Consider the following 21,048-nt stretch of genomic DNA (forward strand, 5'->3'; position numbering starts at 1 on the left):
GTAGAAGTGGTGTTATTGCTACTGCTGTAGTTGATTTTGATGCTGCTAGAACTGCTGCTAGGATTGCAAGTGATGGGGCAGGTGGTTTTAAGGTTGTAAGTGTTTTATGGCTGCTGCTAGGAATGCAGGTAGATTTATGGATGCTGCAAGGGGTACAAGTGATTTTATGGCTGCTGCTAGGGCTGCAGGTGGTTTTAGGGTTGCAAGAGGTAGTTATAGCATAGGATATGATGTTGGTGATCATTCATAGGTATATAAATCTTTAAATATCATTTTTTTGAACTTATTTGATATATAATTTGGCTTCATGTAACTTGAAATATCATTTTGTTTGAATATGCATCATCATCCAGCTAACAGCAAGTGGTTGAAAAGGATTTTCCATCCGCACAAGGAACACAAGATTGATTGCTGATAAATAATATTTTTTTGAATGAAGTAAGTGCCTTAAGACATAAATGTATTTTTAGGTTATTGTTGATGGAACATCAACTGATGGCTGCCTTTAATATTTTTGTAGGTTAGTTGATAGATCTTAAAGTCATAGTTGGCCTTAATGTTTTTGCAAGATAGACCTTAAATTTTTTGTTTATGGACCTCATTATTGGATTATGTTATTTTTGTATGAGGGATCTTAAAGTAATGGTTGCAACTTTGTAATGGATGATGTTATTTTTGTATGATGCATGGCTCTATCCTTTTGTTATGTTGTCCTTTTGAATACTTCTTGTCAGTTATGAACAGGATGTTGTGCTTTGTAAGTCTTGTTCATTTTGAGCAGGTTTTTGGAATGTCAATGGTTCAATTATGATGTATAGTTTTATGCATTTTGAGTAGGTTATTGCAATGTCAATAGTTCAATTATGATGGTATAATCTTATGTATTTTGAGCAGGTTATTGCAATGTAATGGTTCGATTATGATGGTATAGTTTTGTGCATTTTGAGCATGTTATTTCTGTGTTTTATGGGTGTTTGAATTTTGCTAAAATTGGAAATCAATCCAAGTGTTGCCATAAAATAACATAGTGGAATTATTACATTCCACCTCTTACATTCATAAAACATAAAACACAGTATAAACCACTACATTCCACCACTTCATAAAACACAAGCACCAGATAAACAAAAAACAACTATATATCTCTTTCCCAAAGAACACACCAAAGCAAAAACAAAAACAATTCTATCTCCCTCCCAAAGAACACATCAGAGCAAAAACACATAAGATGATACAGGCTGTAATAAGAACCATCATGGATTTCACTCTTTCTTCCATGGCTTCGATATGCAACCTCGACTGAGTAATATCATATTATAATACCCTCTCAATATGTTGACGAGTCTCAAATAAGTTGGCTTCACTCTGAATGGTTTCTGATGAAATTAGATTACACCATCTCCAAAATTCACATTCTTTGTTGCGACATTTATAATAAAGTTTTCCTAAGTTGTTATGATCGTTTTTCACTGTTAACAATATTTCAGCAAATTCTCGACAATCACAATAAACATTCTTATACCTTAAATCTTGACCACCACTAGATCGAATGTTTGAGGCTGACATTATGTGATTAATATCTACAAATCATACCAAAATTGAATTTTAATATATGTATATATATAAATCAATTCAATATATGTGATTAACATCATAGTATGCATTAAGAATATATTTTTGTACCTTTAATTAGGATTTCGATTATGGTGTTGAATGAGAAGAACATGGATTAAAGATGAATCCTTCAGAGCTTCGCGGTGTAAGGCTTTCCTTTTAGGGCTTCATTTTCCAATGCTTTAGTTTGATTTCTAAATAAAAAATGATTTCTTATAACAGTTACACACACACACACACATAAAGACAAACATATGTAATAACTAAAAGGGAAGCGAGGTGCAGGGGGCATTTCAGGTATAAAAAATCTGTGATGAGCACGTGTGTGTCACGTACTCCCTTTTGGACGGCAACTTAACGGATTTGAATGGAAATGGGGCAATGTGATGACCTTTTATAGTTTGGGGGGGGAGTTTAATTTTCGTAGGGGTTTTTTGCACGACATAGAGGGATTATGTGATTTTACCCCTTTTTACTTTACACTTTTATACACAAATTTTTGCTCACGTGCATCGCACTTGTGTTTTTACTAGTAATTATATATGTGAGTGAATTTATTACTTAATACTGAAATAATTATTGGTGGTGGTGGTGGTGGTGTTGCTTGGTTTATTAATGTGAGAATATATTGTTAGAGATCATTAGTTTGGTCAAATTAAATGACTTGTAAATGTTAAAAAGGTAATTCCAATATTTAAATAGATCAACTAATCAGTTAAAGTGAAAAAAAAAAAACTAATCAGTTAAAGGGAAATAATGTCATTGGGGTGACATTGCTAACTTTATTGAACTTGAGAAGTGTCACAAAAAGGGGTTAAGTTGTATCTGCTTGTAATAAACACAAACCTCATGGGTGTCACTGTAAATTACCCTATTTTTTCAAAAGATTGTGCCGAAACAAAATCGGAACACTTGGCGGGCATATTTAGCCAATTTTGCTTTGATTTCCTTTTGATTACTAATTATTATTATTATTATTCGTTAGCAAGAAGCACTCATACCCTTATAATGCCCACCCTATCTTCTCTTTTAGAAGGCGAGGAAGTACCATTAGGCTATATCGTCTTTCATCTTTTGGTTACTAATTGGTTATTGTATTTCTAACGGCATATATATATATATATATATATATATATATATATATTAGCTTTAATGTTATATTCTCTATCTTCTCTTATGTGGATTGAGAGTAAGGTTCAACTTGACATGTGTATGTGTAAATTATAGACAAGAAAGAGAGATTAATGTTAAAAGTTTAACAAAATAGGTTAGTTGTGTCATTTAAGGGCACTGGATGCATTAGAGATTGAAAAATTATGAGATTGAAAATTTTATTTCAACCTTGGTGGCAATTATTAGATTAAAAAATTTAGGAACCAAAAATGGTGTATATTAAGATATATATATATATATTTTGTCATTTCATTTTAAGAAAATAAAGAAGTGGAGCGCCTCAATACAATAGTGGAACGCCAATATCAGCTCCCATAAGTGTGTGTGTGTGTGTATATATACAAGTTCAATTATAACCATGTGCATTATAACTAGTGTTATAAAATGTATAAAACATAGGGTTAATTACAATGACACCCCTGAGGTTTGTCATAATGTCAATCATGTACAAGTTAGGCGTCTTTTGAACAATGAGACCCCCTGTCAGAATTTTGATCCAATCAGCCCTTAAAATGTTTAAAAAAACGAAATTGCCTATGAATATTTTATTCATTTTCATTGTGAAAAATCAAAACTCATGAAAAGTCATTTTTTCCCTTCAGTTGTAATACTCCTAATTTTAAAAGGATAGTCCTGGTATTTAATTTATTATTTGTGTGGTATTTTTAGTTGTTTAAGTGCATATTTATTTTGTTATTTAATTGACTTGTTATTTTTAATTAATTGGATTTTTATTATTTAATTGACTTAATTGTAATTGTAAATTTTGATTTAATTATTTTTAATTAATTGGATTTTAATTATTTAATTGACTTAATTGTAATTGTAAATTTTGATTTAATTATTTTTATTTTTGTTTTTATTTGGTGATTTAACTATTGAATTGATTAGTTGTCTTTCTTTAAATTAAATTGATTGTTAAATGGTTTGATTAGGTATTAATGGATTTATTGTCTTTATTTCAGTGTGTAAATACTTTAGCAGGATTAAGTTAGGGTTTTGGTTTTCTTCACCCTGTAACCGACCTCTAATTTTCGTCTAGTATTAGGACTAGAATTAGGGTAACCTTATGGGCCTACAAATATGTGTCTTAAGGTTCTGCCTAGGGTTTTAGAACCCTATTCACGACTGTGGAGGCAGAGAGAAACCAGAGAGGGCAAACAGAGATTTCACCGGAGAATTGAGGAAGACGTCGGTGTAAGGCAAGTTCTAATCCTAACTCTATTCCGTTGACTCGTGTTCTTTGCATGTCTAATGCAACTCCAGGAATGTATAAGGATTAAAAGTAAACTGGTTTTCATGTCTCTGTTGTTTAAACTGAACATAGCCATGAGTTGTACTGCTTATTTAATAATTTTTCGTTATGTAACTCATAAAAGTATTTCACGTAACTGGATGAATATTTCATGTAAATTGCAATATAAAGAGTTGATTTAGTCTGTAACACACTGGAAAGTATTAATGTTAATCTGGTTTGCATGTTTAGGTTCGTTTGCAACTGTATATGTTTACATGTTTCGTATTTGCTTGTTTTACTTCTTTCTTGAATTTTTCTGTTTTAATTAGAGTGGATTTGAGATTAATGGTTTTAAAATATCTGGAGCATTGAAAACTTAATTTTAATAAGTAGAAACCATTAAAGCTGAGGACTGATAAGACTGAACGTCACCGGAGAGGACGCAGTTAAAGGAAACAAACAGATAGAAAGAGAGGGGGAAAGAGGTGGCTCTATGGAATCATGGAGCCGGCTCTAAATGCCTTGGAGGCGGCTCCAACTTGTTTGGAGTAGGCTCCTTCATGGTTTTTCAATTTTTTTTTGGTTTTCTACGAGTTCTGGGCTACTGTGGTTGGATTTTTAAAGTTCCAGGTTGAAATATGAGTTGTTCTAGGGGAGTATAGTGATGTCTAAACCCTTATTAAAGCTTCAGAAGGCATGGTAATACGTAAGATACCATAGGAAGCCAATATAGAAAACAGTAGGAGATTCTACAGAAAGTTTGAGTGTTGGCTTGGATGTGAATGATTCAAGTTGCTCATGTTTAAATTAGCAATTGACTTAAGGAATTCATGGTTTAAATCATGTTACAGTGTTATAAAAATAAGCATGCCAATTATGATAATTCTCTGTTATGCTTAATGGGAACTTAGTTGCTAACTATACAGTATTGTATCTTATCAACTCACTGATAACGTGGAATAGTTTAAAATGAGCATGTTAATTCTGATATTGTTATTATTATGTCACAGTGGATTACAGGATGGATTATACCTATTCTCTATGTTTTAAACTTATTGGAGAATCATGTATCAGTAGTACAAAACAAGCATGTTATATACATAATTCTTGTTATACTTGTGATGGATTCTTATTATATGTGTTATGGACTATTTGGTATTGACTCTCGTTATTAGTATTATCAACTGCTGGGTGGTATGGGATGTATGCACCGGTATGGGACGGTGGCATACTGGGTTTGGATTAGCTTGAAATGCTAACTCCTACCTATATTGGAATAAGGGAACGGATTATTAAAATAAAATCATACTTATATTTAAGTCAAAGAAGCTGCACAAGCTGAATGACTAACTGGACTTACTATGGACAGGACGGATTTTAAATATATGTTATGGTACTGCGATCTGAGCTTGAGTCTCAGAGTCGTCGGTTAGGGAACGTATATGCAATAGGATGCGTAGCTAGATATGAGAGGTTAAGGTATACCCTATTAAGTCTAGGTACTCATGCCTACCTTTAGGTGCGTTTTCGCATGTTGCCTTCTATTCAGGCTGAGACTCTCTCCATAGTCCAGTGAAAGTCCTGTAGTGTGTATATACTTACGTACGGACTATTAGCTATTGTTGAGTTGTTTAGGATGTATATGCGTATCGAGTCTCTGCTTGGATTGTAATAGGTTAGAACTTGTTCGTGGGCCTGGCCCACTTCTATTTTTCAGGTACTCGTCAGTTCCAGACTTAAACTTGATCGTGCTGAGCAGAGACTACTACTCACTCTTCCGACGACGTAGGACTTCTCTCCATGGTTTACCATGGATGTTCTTTGAGTAGTTTCATTTCAGTTTGGATTATTTTTAGGGGTCCACTAGAGATGGATTCCCGAGTTGTTTAAACTATTGAAGGTTTTGGATTACTGGATTTAAGTATTTATTTTTAAAGGATTTTATTTTAGTTTCTTCCAGCTGTTAATTATTTCTTATTTCATTTTGTATTCCGTGTTCGTTTTAAATATTAATTGTTTGATATTCCCTCGGGTTCGAGCTTGGGCCTGATCAACCCGTGTCTCGGATCCGAGGGGTATCACATCAGTAAACCTTACCCTATTGGATATTCATTCTCTTTTTTCCAAACACGGCATATACGTCCGTTCTTCTCTCTCTATAAGTTCTGCAAAGATGAAACCCTAATTCTACTTGGTGTCTTCTCGGGCGGTGCACAAAACAATGCATAAAACTTTGAGTTTGGAAATTAGTGTCAAATGGGCACCATAATTTAAATTTATAAACCGCTTAACACCTATACTATGTAGTATGAGTGAGAAGAGATCGTCCCAAGGGATTGAGTTGTCGTACTAGCTTGAGGAATCAAAATCAGGGTTAGTAGGTCGAGTGATCAAAATAGTGGTTGGTTGGTTGAATTAAACTAGATGCAAATTAAACTAAAGTAGGCAATAATGCAATAGAGAGAATAAAAGATAGAGAGAGATCTTGGGGTTTAAAGATCACCACTAAGCATAGCTTTTCTACACCTTTAATGAATGATTAATGAGGGAAAGAACATGTATTGCAATGAAGTGTGTGTGTGTGGTTGTTTCATCAAGCATGGATGACAAATTAAGCATATATTGTCTAAACAACATGGTGGATAGCACAACATCTCAAATTAAGCCATTAATCCTTTCTTTAAGCTCACAATCCAAACACATCACAAGGTTAGAGATACGTGTTACTTGTTTTTTATAAGTATGGAACATCAACAACAAGCATGGATTGTCCTCCCATTTAACAACTACACTACAACTAAGCTAATGACATGAAATTAAACTAACTAAACTAAGAGAGAGGCACAATCCATCAAGAAATGAGTATGAACCATCAAATAAACTACAAGAACATGACATTAAGCACTATGTCTTGACAATATCTAGATCTATAGCATCAACACATATAGACATGCATCAATAACACAAGAAATAGAGACAAACACATTAACATCTATTTTAGCATACATAGACATTTGGATAGAATGAAATGATCAATTGGAAGCATTAAACCACATAAATCATTGAATAAACAAGATCAATATATATAAAAGTGTCAAGACATGAATCACAATACAAATCCCCTCAAAAATACATAAATCAAGAAGTAGAAAGCATGCTTAGGGCTAACTTTAGCCCCAAGAGGATGTCTAGCCACTCATGGATGATGTCCTCTAACCCTCAAGGGCAAGCTCCATGGAAGAAATCTGCTCCTTGGTTGATGAAGAGTCTCCAATGGTATCTCTAGCCTCCTCCTCTTCTTTGCTTCCTCCATAAGAGTTCTCTAAGTTTGATATGATAGGATACATTATGATCTTCTATGTTCTATGTTACAAAAAGTAATCCTTATCCTTATATAGGTAGGTCAAATGACACCCAAAATGAGCTGGGGTCGTACAGTAAATATTCCCCAATGATTGGATAAAGGACAACTTTTGTGAGTTGGAAATTAAACTTTTTTCGTACTGGAGGAAGTTCGATCGATCGAACATAGCTGAGATCTATCGAACTGAAGTTGGATCGATCCTCAATCGCGGCGCCTTTTTGGATAAAAACAAATCAGAGATATTTTGAAGATATTTTTGGGAAAAGGACAAAAGTGGTTGGTAGGGTGGTATAACTGGATAAGATCAATTATTTGGATAAGGACAAGAATGTTCGATTGATCGGAGAAGGAAGTTGGATCGATCGAACTTTTGAGATCTTTGAACAGGGACAAACATGGCTCAGATCTATCTTGAAGTGCTGAGATCGATGAAAGTTGGATCGATTGAACTTTTCTTGAGATCGATCGAAGTTGCTGAAATTCCACCCTTTGCTTTCTTTTGCTCTACTTTGCTCCTTTCTTTGATTCATCCCAGAATTGCTTCAATTATGCTCTTATTTGGCTAAGTTAGCTTATTTTGGGGATAAGTATTTGAAAATAGAAATAACACGAAATCTATACAAGACGGTAAAATAAGATAGATAAAGGTTCTAGAATAACTAAGCTTAAGGGGTTTAAATACGCACTTTTCAGCGCTCATCACACCCCCAAACTTAAATATTGCAAGTCCCTAGCAATGAACTAGAGAGTAAATGAATGAAATGACAATACAACTATGAACTTGAAAACAATAAAATGATAGCGCCATTTTCGTAGGGAACAAGATTGCACTTAGCATATGCAACAAGCCTTTTAAACCTCTAGGTTACCCCTAGTGGACGAGTGAAGTCTCGTGAGGGTTTCCAAAAATGATACCCACAAACATTAAACTCATTCTTTCAAAAAAAGGTACCAATATTGCAAATAAGCATTGGGAGAAAACTACCTCAAGTATGCAGTTTTTCAAATATTTCCGAGTAATCTCCCAAAATTTCAACATCAAGCAAACAAGTACGGTCATCATGAAAATTAAAACAACTCTAGAATCCTTTTTGAGTGGACCGGCATCAAATATGTTGCTATCTTAGCCAACTAAAAAGATGATCATATCCTTATCCTCAAACTAGCACACAAATCTAGTACCGTTCATCAAGACAAAAAATGGACCTTTTATTAAAGCTTTATTGTTCTAGGTGCGCTTATTCTTTTTTTTTTTTTTTTTTTTTTTTTTTTTTTTTTTTTTTTTTTAGGATCAAAGATGGAAACATGGTGCAATGTGTTGATCTATTAAGCTTTCTAGCGATTCATGAGGTCGAGCGTTAGGTCAATGACTCCCAAACCAGACGGCTTTAGGGCACTAGGTGTTCAAACACCCCTACAGACTTACAAGCTCAAATCAACTAGGCTATAAATCAAGACAACCTCTATCGAATCATTTCCCACTTCTCACCTTTTGGGAGAAGTCCTCACTTTTTATTGCTTTTGCAACTTCTTCTTCTTCTTCTTTTTTTTTTTTTTTTTTTCAAGTTCAATTATTAACCTAGAGTTCGGGCCCTCCACCTTTCGGCGCGAGAAGTTCAATGCTTGATGAGGCTAAAATCCCAGCTACTTAGTGAAAAGGGGTTGTTATCCACATTTATCAAGAATGAAAACTTTCAATACACTACTAGCTCAATTGGAATATAACCAATTCAATAATCAACAAAGCATGTACCCCACAAATGAATACTAGTGTGCGCCTGTGCTAGTGTAGAAGACTAGAGTGAATCTCAAAACAATCACAAAATCAGGATGATGTGGATCACAAGTGCAAGTAAGATATCAATCTTTCGAAAAATTTACTCATAAATGGCATCCGCAAAGCATACAAGGAGTATTGAACTCTCAAGTCAAGCAATTTTTAAATTTTAAGCAATATAGTCCTCAAAAGATCAAAATCATCGCTAACATGGACCAATCATAGAAAATCTCTCAAATATACAAGACATGCTCAAAATTTTGAATTTAAAAACAAACACTGCAAAACACTAGTACCCCCAAACTTAAATGGCACAGTGTCCTCAATATGCAAAGAGAACAAAAGGTAAGAGTATACCAGTACAATTAAGGCAAAAAATGGCTAGGACTGAAGTATCCAAAGTGGGTGGCATAGCCCCCCCAAACTTGGGATTAACTGTGGTCCTGAAATTTGGCACTCGGATAAACTCATCAGATAACAAAAGGGATAATACAATGCACAGTGGTCATGCAAGTGTAAATGGGATAGCAACTGAAAATAAAGAAAGGTAAAAGGGTAGTCCTGAAAATTTTGGGCAGTACGCTCTCTCACTGAAGTCACTGGGATGCACCTGATGGAGTCAAACAGATAGCAATAAGAATATGAAAATATGACATCCATACAGAAAACATATATAAATAAAAATAAAGTACAGTACATCTAGTATCAGAGCCGACAGACACGGCTGCAAAAATAGTCTGACAGTGCCAAAAATGTAGCAAGTATCACGGATATATAAAATAACAGGAGGACAGGGATAGAGAAATCAGGAAGAAAAGGTAGGACAGGCAGGTCGCGCTCCGCGGATGTCTCTGGATCGATCACGAAATGCAGTCATGATATCCGTACGGAGGGTAGCAATATCAGCTCTAATGGAGACAGCATCCTCTCGGAGAGAGATCGTGTCGGTGCGAATAGATACGACAGCATCCTCCAAAGCCTGAAGTTGCTCTCTAAAGCCGGGTGTCTGTGCTGGAGCCTCAGGTGTGGCTGGATCGGAAGAATGATGATCATTCCAATCCTGAGCCTGCTCCGCATCATGAATAGGTGACCCAACTGGAGAGGGCTGCTCTGCGTCTTCGACAGGCTGCTCCAAATCAATATCCATATGTACGGCAGCCGGATCGACTGGTATGTCATCCGCTGCCGGGTTTATTGCTGCTACTGCTGCCTCCTCAGCCTCTAACTCCTCTGTCGCCTCTGCTGCATCATTCTGAAGGCTCTTGATAAGAGCGTTGTAGCTCTTATCCCAGTCCTTCTTCAGGAAGTGACAAGATCCTCGTTCTGGGTGCTTCCGAGGATGGAAAGGATAACGCTAGTCTAGCAGGATCTGGGTGATGAGGTGGCCAAATGGGAGAGACTTAGCCCTTTTGGGCCTCTCCTTGCTGATGTGCTTATTGTAGAGCTTTCTTATCACGCTCTAGATGAGCTCGGGAATAGACAGCCAATGCCCTGTATAAAAAACATACAGAGCTGTCAAGTAATGGCTTCGCCGCTGAATCTTATGGCCGGCCATGAAGACGTTGCGGAACAAGACTGAGTCAAAGAACCACAAGTCATCTGGCAAATAGGTGCGGGTGGCGAAGGTCTCGCCATCGGCATAATGACCTGTAAGAAGAACTGCTATGTTTGCATATGAAGGCCTGTATAGCTTAGGATATATCTCCTGTAGCTCTAGAGGGCAGTTGTGTGGACAATGGCATGATATGGATAATGTGTCCACAGTGATAGAAATCAGATGGCCATCAATGGAAGTCCTCAACTCCGCCGTGTTACGCGGGGCAGGCCAGAGGTTCTAGAAGAACATCCGTACTAGCCTCGGGTACACCGGGTATGTGAAAGGGGCAAGAATGGCTGCAAGGACCGACCTGTCATCTAAAGTCGGCCTGCCTCGGCGGTGATAATGTCTGCTGGCTACGGTCTTGCGTTTAGCCATGGCCTGAAAAATAATTTAAAACTTGCAAGGGGAGTCAGTGCCAGAATAAAGAATTTAAAGCACAAAATAAAATCATGTATGTCAAGTAAGATAGACAAAACAAATTAATGACATGAATCTACAAAAGTGATATGATGTGAACATGCTAAGCTGTATAAGTGTAAAATGCATACAATGTGAAAAATCACAAGCATTGGGCATGAATAAGATAGCATGGATACAAGATAAGATGCATGGAATGTGTGTATGAAATCTGGGAAGTTCGATCGATCACAAAAATTGTGAGATCGATTGCACTCGATCGATTTAGAAATTGAGAAACTAAGTTCGATCGATCTTACTAGATCAATCTGAGAAATATGTTCGATCGATCAAACTCTGCGAAGAATGTGGACAGTCACAGATCTGTGACGTGGATGACATGGGGCCTTCACGAACAAGGTCGTGGGCCTATCAACACAATAAATCAACAATCCTATTCACCTAATGAAGCCCATACTCCCAAAATCAAATAAAAAATCAACCATATATACAATCATATATACACATATATATATATATATACAAAAAGCTTCAAGCCTCATCAATGGTGATTTTCAACATTAAAAAAGCATGGATCTAACATTTAAAGCAAGTATATATCAAATCGAAGCTTGAATCAAAAGGATGGATTTGGATCTCAACTAAAAACCGAGAGAGAGAAATGGAAACTCGAAGAGGTGAGATGTAAAATATAAGAGGAGAGGGAGAGATCTGGGATGAGATGTTCGCCGGAGATGGGGAAGATGGGTGCAGCGGTGACGAGGGATAAGGTTTGGAAGAGGGTTAGATCGATCTTTGAAATCGATCTTGAAACCCTCAGTTTCATTTTTTTAAAAACTTTCCCGAACTAGTTCAATCGATCGAACTAAGACCTCAGATCGATCGAACTGATTTTTTTTTTTTTTTTAAATTAAAAACTGAAAATTAAAAATGAAAATAAAAGTTTTTTTGGATTTTAAAAATAAAATAAAATCTTTTTGGGATTTTTGGAAAATAAAATAAAATAAAAATAAAAATATTTTTGGAATTTTAAAAATTAAAAAGTCAAACAAAGTCAAAGATGGTGAGATGAAGAACAAAGATTGATCTGAACAAAATGTTCGATCGATCTGACAGAGAGCAAAAATATGCAGGTTTTTGGGTTCAGAAATTTGTCTAAGTGTTGGAACTCAAAATCGATCAAACTTGAAGTTTGGATTGATCTAAGGACTTATGATCGATCTGAGAATAAGTTCGAACGATGAGACAGAAAGGTGATTTGGATACAGGTCAAAAAAATTTCTAAGTGTTGGATGCAGGTCAAAGTTTGATCGATTAAACTCTCATCTGAGATCGATCGAACTTTTGCAAAATGCTCAATTTCAACATAAAAGTGCATGTAATCCTAATCACAGTTCCTAACAATGCATATGAACCAAAAACAAGTATCTAGACTTCGCAAGAAATGAAATTAAAGATAGAAATGAAGGAGGAATAGGGTTTTGATACCCTACGAAATGTCTTGCTAGTCTTTAACGTCTCTTGCAAGCCGTTGGGCTCTTTTATCCTGAATCAAACATCTTGTAGTGCATCCCCTCCTCAATGGGGTGATAAGTGCTTTAAACTCCACCCAACAAATGGTTCTTTAAAGAACTTGTTGGATTAAGCTCAAAAGACGTTTTCGGTCCTTGATCAAAACAATCTTTGGGCTTCCACACCCTTTCAAAACAGGATTTTGAAACAACTTTCTTTGGTTTCAAGGTTGAAGATGGACTTTTTGAAACCTTGGTATCACACAAAAACTTAATTCCTTCATTTTTAAGGTCATGACATTTCTCTATAACATTAATCTCTTCATGCTTGTCAAATGAATTGGGGGTTGGATTGAAAATATTCAACTTTACCTTCATGCGGCCAAATGAGATTTTCATTATCCCCGTCCTATAATTGATGTTGGCATTTACGGTTGCTAAGAAAGGACGGCCAAGGATAACAGGAATTTGGCTGTTAGGATTTGGGACCGGTTCCGTGTTAATGATAATGAAATCGACGGGAAAGAAGAATTTATCAATTTTAATCAAGACATCCTCAATGATACCCCTAGGCTTTTTGATTGATCGGTGTTTTAAGTCTCCTAAGCCTAATTTGACATATACCGAGTATGGAAGAAGATTAATACTTGCTCCTAGGTCAAGAAGAGCCCGATTAATGATATGATCACCAATGATGCATGAAGTGGTAGGTGAACCGGGGTCCTTAAATTTGGGGAGAGTGTTATGATGCAAAATTGAGCTCACTTGCTCGGTTAAGACCACTTTTCTAGGTGCTTGGCTTTTGTTCTTCCGCTTTTGGGTGCACAAATCTTTCAAGAATTTGGCATAAGCCAGAATTTGCTTGATTGCATCCAAAAATGGAAGATTGATTTTCACTTACCTAAACACGTCCATGATTTCATTGACTTTGGCCTTTTGTTTTTCATTTGAAATTGATCCTTTTAAGGCATCCGGAAATGGAGCTTTTGGTTCAAAAACCTTTTCAGAATTTTTCTTTAAAGTCTCTTCAACACAAGAAGTTTTCGAATCATTTTGTATATCTTTCTTTTCAAAATCACTTTTCAAATCACTTTTCAACACATTCTCATTTATATGGTCATGCACATGTAATGAAGGAGGAATATGATATAAAACAGGACGGGTGTCAACTTGTGGTTGCACTGGTTCACTCTCTTCATTGGACACACCCACTTGGTTGTCCACAATCCTTCCACTTCTCAAGGTAGTCACCGCATTGACATGCTCTATTGTGTGACCTTCCGATGAGGAATGAGTATTCACAACACATTGTTACTTTTGTGGGGCATTCAAAGGCATTTTTCCCTTCTTTCTTGCATTCAAAGTACTCGCTATTTGCCCTACTTGGGTTTCTAGCTTAGCAATAGATTGAGAGTGAGAATGAAACAATTGTGTATTTGCTTCTAAAGTGCCCATAGCGGTCAAAACTTTCTCTTCAAAAGCGGGACTTCTAACATTTCCTTGGGAATATGATGGTTGATTAGGAAAATGAGAGTTTGAAAATTGGTTTCCTTGTGATTGATATGATGATCTAAAAACTTGGGAACCTTGGCCTTGTAGTGGAGGTGGGATGTATTTTCCTTGAAAACCGCCTTGGGAAGGGTTTGAGCCCTCCCCTTGGTTTTTCCAAGAGAAATTCGGGTGATTCTTCCAACTAGGATTGTAATGATTTCTATAAGGATTGTTCCCTTAATTAGCAAAAACAACATTTGCTTGTTTGTGATGCTCATTTGGCACATGTCTATGGGGACAATTGCAAGTAGAATGCAAAACACTTGAACAAGTCATACATGTCTCATTAGATGCATGATGAGAATGGTTAGGGAAGGAAGATACTTGATTCGCTGAGTTTTGGTTAATCAAAAATTGATTAAACCTTTGAGATAATGATTTCATTTCGGCGGCAATTTCATTGGAGTGGTCGACTTGATGTAAGCCAACACTCTTCCTACCACTAGAATTTCTACCATTCTTCGAAGATAAAGTACGATGCAAAGAATTTTCAATCATGCTCTCATAAAGACGCCACACGTCATCCTCATGCCTATCAATGTAAGAGCCACCCATGGAAGCATTAATCATGCCTTTGTAATTGTCCAATAAGCTCTCAAAGAAATATTGAACTAATTGCCATTTGGGCATGTCATGATGTGGACACTTCCTAAGCAATTCATTAAAGCGTTCCAATGCCTCATGAAATGTTTCTCCATCCCCATGTGAAAATTCTCGAATTGAGGTTCTCATGGCATTGGTCTTAGAAACTGGATAGTACTTCTTCAAGAAATCTTGTTGCATTTCCGCCCAAGAAGTTATTAAAAAAGGCCTAAGATTGTTAAACCAATATTTTACTTTGTCTTTAAGGGTGAATGGAAAAAGTTTAAGCCTTAAGACCTCTTCCGGCATGTCCGTATATTTTACGGTGGAACAAACTTCAAGAAACTCATCCAAATGCTTGTAAGGTTCTTCACTTGGAAGTCCATGATAATTAGGAAGCATTTGAATGGTTTGTGGCTTGATTTTATAGTGATGTGCTCTAAATGGTGGCAATTGAATGTATGTGGGTGCATTATATTCATTAGGCACATAGTGATCTCGTAAAACAAGGGGATGATTAGCAATTGGAGGTGCAATATGGGCACCTTGGTTGCCTTGAATGATGAGAGGTGGTGGAGCATAGATTGGCCTTGGCATTCCCAATGGAACTTAGCCTTGTTGTTGTAGTGGATGAACATATGTCCTTGACATGCCTAATGGAACTTGCATGTTATCATGATGCACATTGGGGTGGAGGATACCTTGTTGGTCTATGTGACAAAGGTCCTCTATATGGTCCTCATTGTGTCCTTCCATTGATGAAATGGATTGACTATAACTACCTCTTCCCCTAGGGTTTCGAACAATGGATTCAAGATGAAAATTTAAAGGGACAAGAGTGGGTCTCAATGATCTACGACCATGCATGCACAATGCAACACAACAAACAATAACAACAAACACTTCACCTTCACAACAAATCAATAATTAACAAACTTCCTCCACATACAATGTTCTCATACTCCCATGCTTTAACAATATGCAAGTAAAGTAAATTGCCTCCACGCGGGCTCACAATTTATCTAAGAATTGAAATACAAGCCTCCACGCGGGCCGACGATTTAACTAAGAGTTTGAGTAAAGAAAAGCTCACAAAGGTCCTTTAGCATTTCAACTCCAAATTTATAGCTTAGCTTAGCAATTTTTAAATTTTTAGCATTTTTCCTTTACTTGCTTAGCTCCTTTGCTTGAATGCTTCTTTACTTGCTTCCTAGCTCAATACTCCTTGTCAATGAAGAACAAACACAATAAGTAACAAAAATTGAAAATAAAGTAAAAACACGATCAAAAGAGTACTAATTCCTAATTGATTCCACAAATACAACATTGCCAATTAGTCAATCCCTGACAACGGCGCCAAAAAAACTATGGTGGCTTCTCGGGCGGTGCACAAAACAATGCACAAAACTTTGAGTTTGGATATTAGTGTCAAGTGGGTACCATAAATTAAATTTATAAACCGCTTAACACCTATACTATGTAGTATGAGTGAGAAGGGATCGTCCCAAGGGATTGAGTTGTCGTACTAGCTTGAGGAATCAAAATTAGGATTAGTAGGTCGAGTGATCAAAATAGTGGTTGGTTGGTTGAATTAAACTAGATGCAAATTAAACTAAAGTAAGCAATAATGCAATAGAGAGAATAAAAGATAGAGAGAGATATTGGAGTTTAGAGATCACCACTAAGGATAGCTTTTCTACACCTTTAATAAGGGTGGACTCGGGCGGGTTGGGCGGGCTAGAGACTTAATTCGGGCTCAGCCCATGTACAAAATCTTTTACCCAAGCCCAGCCCGCTTAGAGCCCAATCCTAGCCACCCAAGCCCGTCTATGAGCTCACGCCTCTGTATTCAGAATGTAAAAAATAATAAATTTGTGCAACTACAAGAACTCGAACAGCATTCCTCCAAAAAAAATCTCAAACACACTACCAACTAAGTTATTATGCACTTGTGAAATAACATAGTTTTAAAATAAATATACCCTTTTCGGGCTCGGGCTAGGCTTCGGGCTTTATATAATATCAACCCAAGCCCAGCCCAAATTTAATTCGGGCTCAGAATATCTAGCCTAAGCCCAGACCTAGAACAAAAAAACACTGCCTAAGCCCTGAAAATTTCGGTCTGGGCTCGGGTAAATTCGGGCTGGCCCAGCCCGACTTGCAGCCCTAACCTTAATGAATGATTAATAAGGGGAAGAACATGTATTGCAATGAAGTGCGTGTGTGTGGTTGTTTCATCAAGCATGGATGACAAATTAAGTATATATTGTCTAAACAACATGGTGGATAGCACAACATATCAAATTAAGCCATTAATCCTTTCTTTAAACTCACAATCCAAACACATCACAAGGTTAGAGATACATATTACTTGCTTTTCATAAGTATGGAACATCAACAACAAGCATGGATTGTCCTCCCATTTAACAACTACACTACAACTAAGCTAATGACATGAAATTAAACTAACTAAACTAAGAGAGAGGCACAATCCATCAAGAAATGAGTATGAACCATCAAATAAACCACAAGAACATGACATTAAGCACTATGTCTTGACAATATCTAAATCTATAGCATCAATACATATAGACATGCATCAATAACACAAAAAATAGAGACAAACACATGAATATCTATTTTAGCATACATAGACATATGGATAGAATGAAATGATCAATTGGAAGCATTAAACCACATAAATCATTGAATAAACAAGATCTATATATATAAAAGTGTCAAGACATGAATCACAATACAAATTCCCTCAAAAACATATAAATCAAGAAGTAGAAAGCATGCTTAGGGCTAACTCTAGCCCCAAGAGGATGTCTAGCCACTCATGGATGATGTCCTCTAACCCTCAAGGGCAAGCTCCATGGAAGAAATCTGCTTCTTGGTTGATGAAGAGTCTCCAATGGTGTCTCTAGTCTCCTCCTCTTCTTTGCTTCCTCCATAAGAGTTCTCTAAGTATGATATGATATGATACAATATGATCCTCTATGTTCTATGTTACAAAAAGTAATCTTTATCCTTAAATAGGTAGGTCAAATGACACCCAAAATGAGCTGGGGTTGTACAGTAAATATTCCCCAATGATTGGATAAAGGACAACTTTTCTGAGCTGGAAATTAAACTTTTTCGTAGTGGAGGAAGTTCGATCGATCGAACATGGCTGAGATCTATCGAACTGAAGTTGGATCGATCCTCAATGGCGGCGCCTTTTTGGATAAAAACAAATCAGAGATATTTTGAAGATATTTTTGGGAAAAGGACAAAAGTGGTTGGTAGGGTGGTACAACTGGATAAGATCAATCATTTGGATAAGGACAAGAATGTTCGATCGATCGGAGAAGGAAGTTGGATCGATCGAACTTTTGAGATCTTTGAACAGGGACAAACATGGCTCAGATCTATCTTGAAGTGCTGAGATCGATGAAAGTTGGATCGATTGAAGTTGTTGAAATTCCACCCTTTGCTTCCTTTTGCTCTACTTTGCTCATTTCTTTGATTTATCCCAAAATTGCTTCAATTATGCTTTTATTTGGCTAAGTTAGCTTATTTTGGGGATAAGTACCTGAAAATAGAAATAACACGAAATCAATACAAGACGGTAAAATAAGATAGATAAAGGTTGTAGAATAACTAAGCTTAAGGGGTTTAAATACGCACTTTTCAGCGCTCATCACTATTCCTGCATCTCTTTTTCTCACCACCACCATAGTTGATCTATGCTATGGGTGGTATGAGAAGGAAGTGGATCGTGACGATGGAAGTTGCATTGGACTAGGGTTTGTAGAATTTTGTGAAGGAATTAGATTGATTTGTGGCTTCGTGGACCGCGGCGGAGGTGGCGACGAGAGGGTTGCTTCTCTGCTTGTTCTTTTTGCTCCTCTATTTCTTTAAACTTGGGTCGACGGTGCTTTCTCGGTGTTTCAAGATTCTTAATTGATTATTATCATCCTTCATTGTGTATGTATATTTGTGTATTAATTCTTTATGTTTGTGTGTTAGCAATCGGTGTTTTAGAGAAAGAAAAAAGGAATTTATTTAGAAAAGGAAAGTTAAAAAAAGAATTTATTTAGAAAAAAAAAAAAAAAAGAATTTATTTAGAAAAGAATTTATGTGAGAGATTTTATATTATCTGTATAAATAGAAAATCATGATTATCTCTCTCTATATATATATATATACACATCAATTCATATATATATATGTGTGTGTGTGTGTGTGTGTGTGTGTGTGCATTTTTTATTAACCCGGGGTGTCCGGGATGCACGAACCATTAGGACCCCTTAACAACCCGACTAATTCTCGAGGACCCGTAAGGGTACCTCCCCACCCGGGCCGGGTAAGTCACTACAGGGGTAGCGAAGGCTAGCCACAAAGAACACCTAGCGGGACTCGAATCACAAACCTTGGACTTGCTAAGCTCCAAAGTCCAGCGGTTGGGTCATATCCGAAGTGGATCATCAATACATATATTACACACAAACACACCCAATTATTCAACTTTTCTTTTCTAAATCAATCCTTTAACACCCCAATTACAATATGTTGACGCTAAAATCGGTTCCTTAGATCCGATTTGGAATTGATGTGATACGGGCGTGCCAGAACCAATTTGTATGGTTCGAGTGTGAGTTGTCAACTTGCAGTCTCCTTGAGAATATTGACTATTAGGCGATGCGAGGAGAAAGAGAACAAATATAATTCCTCTTTGAGTTCTAATTGCCTTAATTAAAAGGACTTTAACAGTGAATAATTATAGTAATAGATTGGGAATAGAAAGGGGAGAAAATATAGATATAGAAAATGATAGGGAGAAGAAATAGGGAGAGAGAGAGAGAGATATAGGGAGAGAAATAGAACGAGACTGAAATAGAGAGGGAGAGAGATAGAGATAGAGAAAAGTAAGGAAAGAGCTTAAGAAAGCAAATACAATAATATAATGATTCTGAGGGTGCTGAACCTCTATCACAGCATGTCCCTTTGTTTATTTATATAATTAACTATAAAACAACTTCCTAAATATAAGCATTCTAATTGTATTATAACTCTGTAATACAACTGAGAAATTATTCAAATCAAACTAATCCCAACTAAATACTAATTCTTAACTAATATTTAAATAAATGATAAATTCTACACATAACCCTTATCTATCACATTTAAAGTTCACAAACTAGTCTATCCGATCTGTGTTGCCCTTGCATATAGCTTTACTTTCTTGTGTCAAATCTGCCACGTCTATGTTCTAGGCCCACTTAAACCATTTGCAAAACTCAGCCTTTTCTCACAGCCTAATCTCTTGCCATATCCTTGCATCAGCCTATGCCTCTTAACCCAAATGTATTATTGCGTCACTGTGTATTAGGCCCAATTGCCACCCAAACCCAATTACCAAAATGGGTGTCAATAATGCCCCCCAATTTTGGTAGCCGTTTTAACCCTTTCAGCTTCCAAAATTCAAACACACCCATTGCATCGTAACCTTGCACATACAATATAACCCCTTGAGTTATATCATGAGTGTAGTTCCCAAAAATGTCGATCACATTAACCTATCTCATCAACCATTAATAGTGCCACAACAACCCTTTCTTTTCTCACTAAAACACGGCTCTTTCATCATTTGAACAAAACTCTGCAAATCCAACACAACTTTTTCATTTCTTAAGTTCTTCTCTCCCAAAAATCCTCTGCAACTTCTTCTTTCCTTTCTTCAACCATGGCTTCAAAACCAACGAAACAAAGTGATTTGAACTTGGAAACCCCTTTTCCAGAAGCAACATCACATACACAAATGACAAAATCAGTGATCAAAATCCTAGATCAAAACGAACTAGATACCACAACGTTAATCGATGTTACAAAAAAAACTAAGAGACTTGGCCCAGCGTTTCTTTATCGATTCCCTCCTTCATTATCTCCAATTTATCCACAAGCCGAGCAACATCTCCCTTTCTCAAAACCTCTCTATCTTACAGTGGAAGGGGAAAGACCGACCTTCTCTATCCGAAATTGGCATCCACCAATGCTCCAATGGAACAATTGGGTAGATCGTGTGTCAGCAGCGAAAAGAAAGCAGTGGAAAATGATGGGTATCTTTGACATCATCTAACTCCGTAAGATTCCTTTTACCTTTGACCGAGCGTTATTTTTCGCTTATTTGCACTTCTGGTCACCCACCACCAATTCACTACATTTGGACTGTGGCAT

General features: G+C 36.6%; 1 pseudogene; it reads left to right on the forward strand.

The window, feature by feature from the left end:
• The first annotated feature begins 14,872 nt into the window (after positions 1-14,872).
• Positions 14,873-14,971, forward strand: LOC132315429 (small nucleolar RNA R71; annotated as a pseudogene).
• The last annotated feature ends 6,077 nt before the right edge of the window (positions 14,972-21,048 follow it).

This window comes from Cornus florida, unplaced genomic scaffold (assembly GCF_030987335.1).
Source record: "Cornus florida cultivar Cherokee Brave unplaced genomic scaffold, ASM3098733v1 CherokeeBrave_3.0.0_Hap2_Chr06, whole genome shotgun sequence".
NCBI classification, from domain to species: Eukaryota; Viridiplantae; Streptophyta; class Magnoliopsida; order Cornales; family Cornaceae; genus Cornus; species Cornus florida.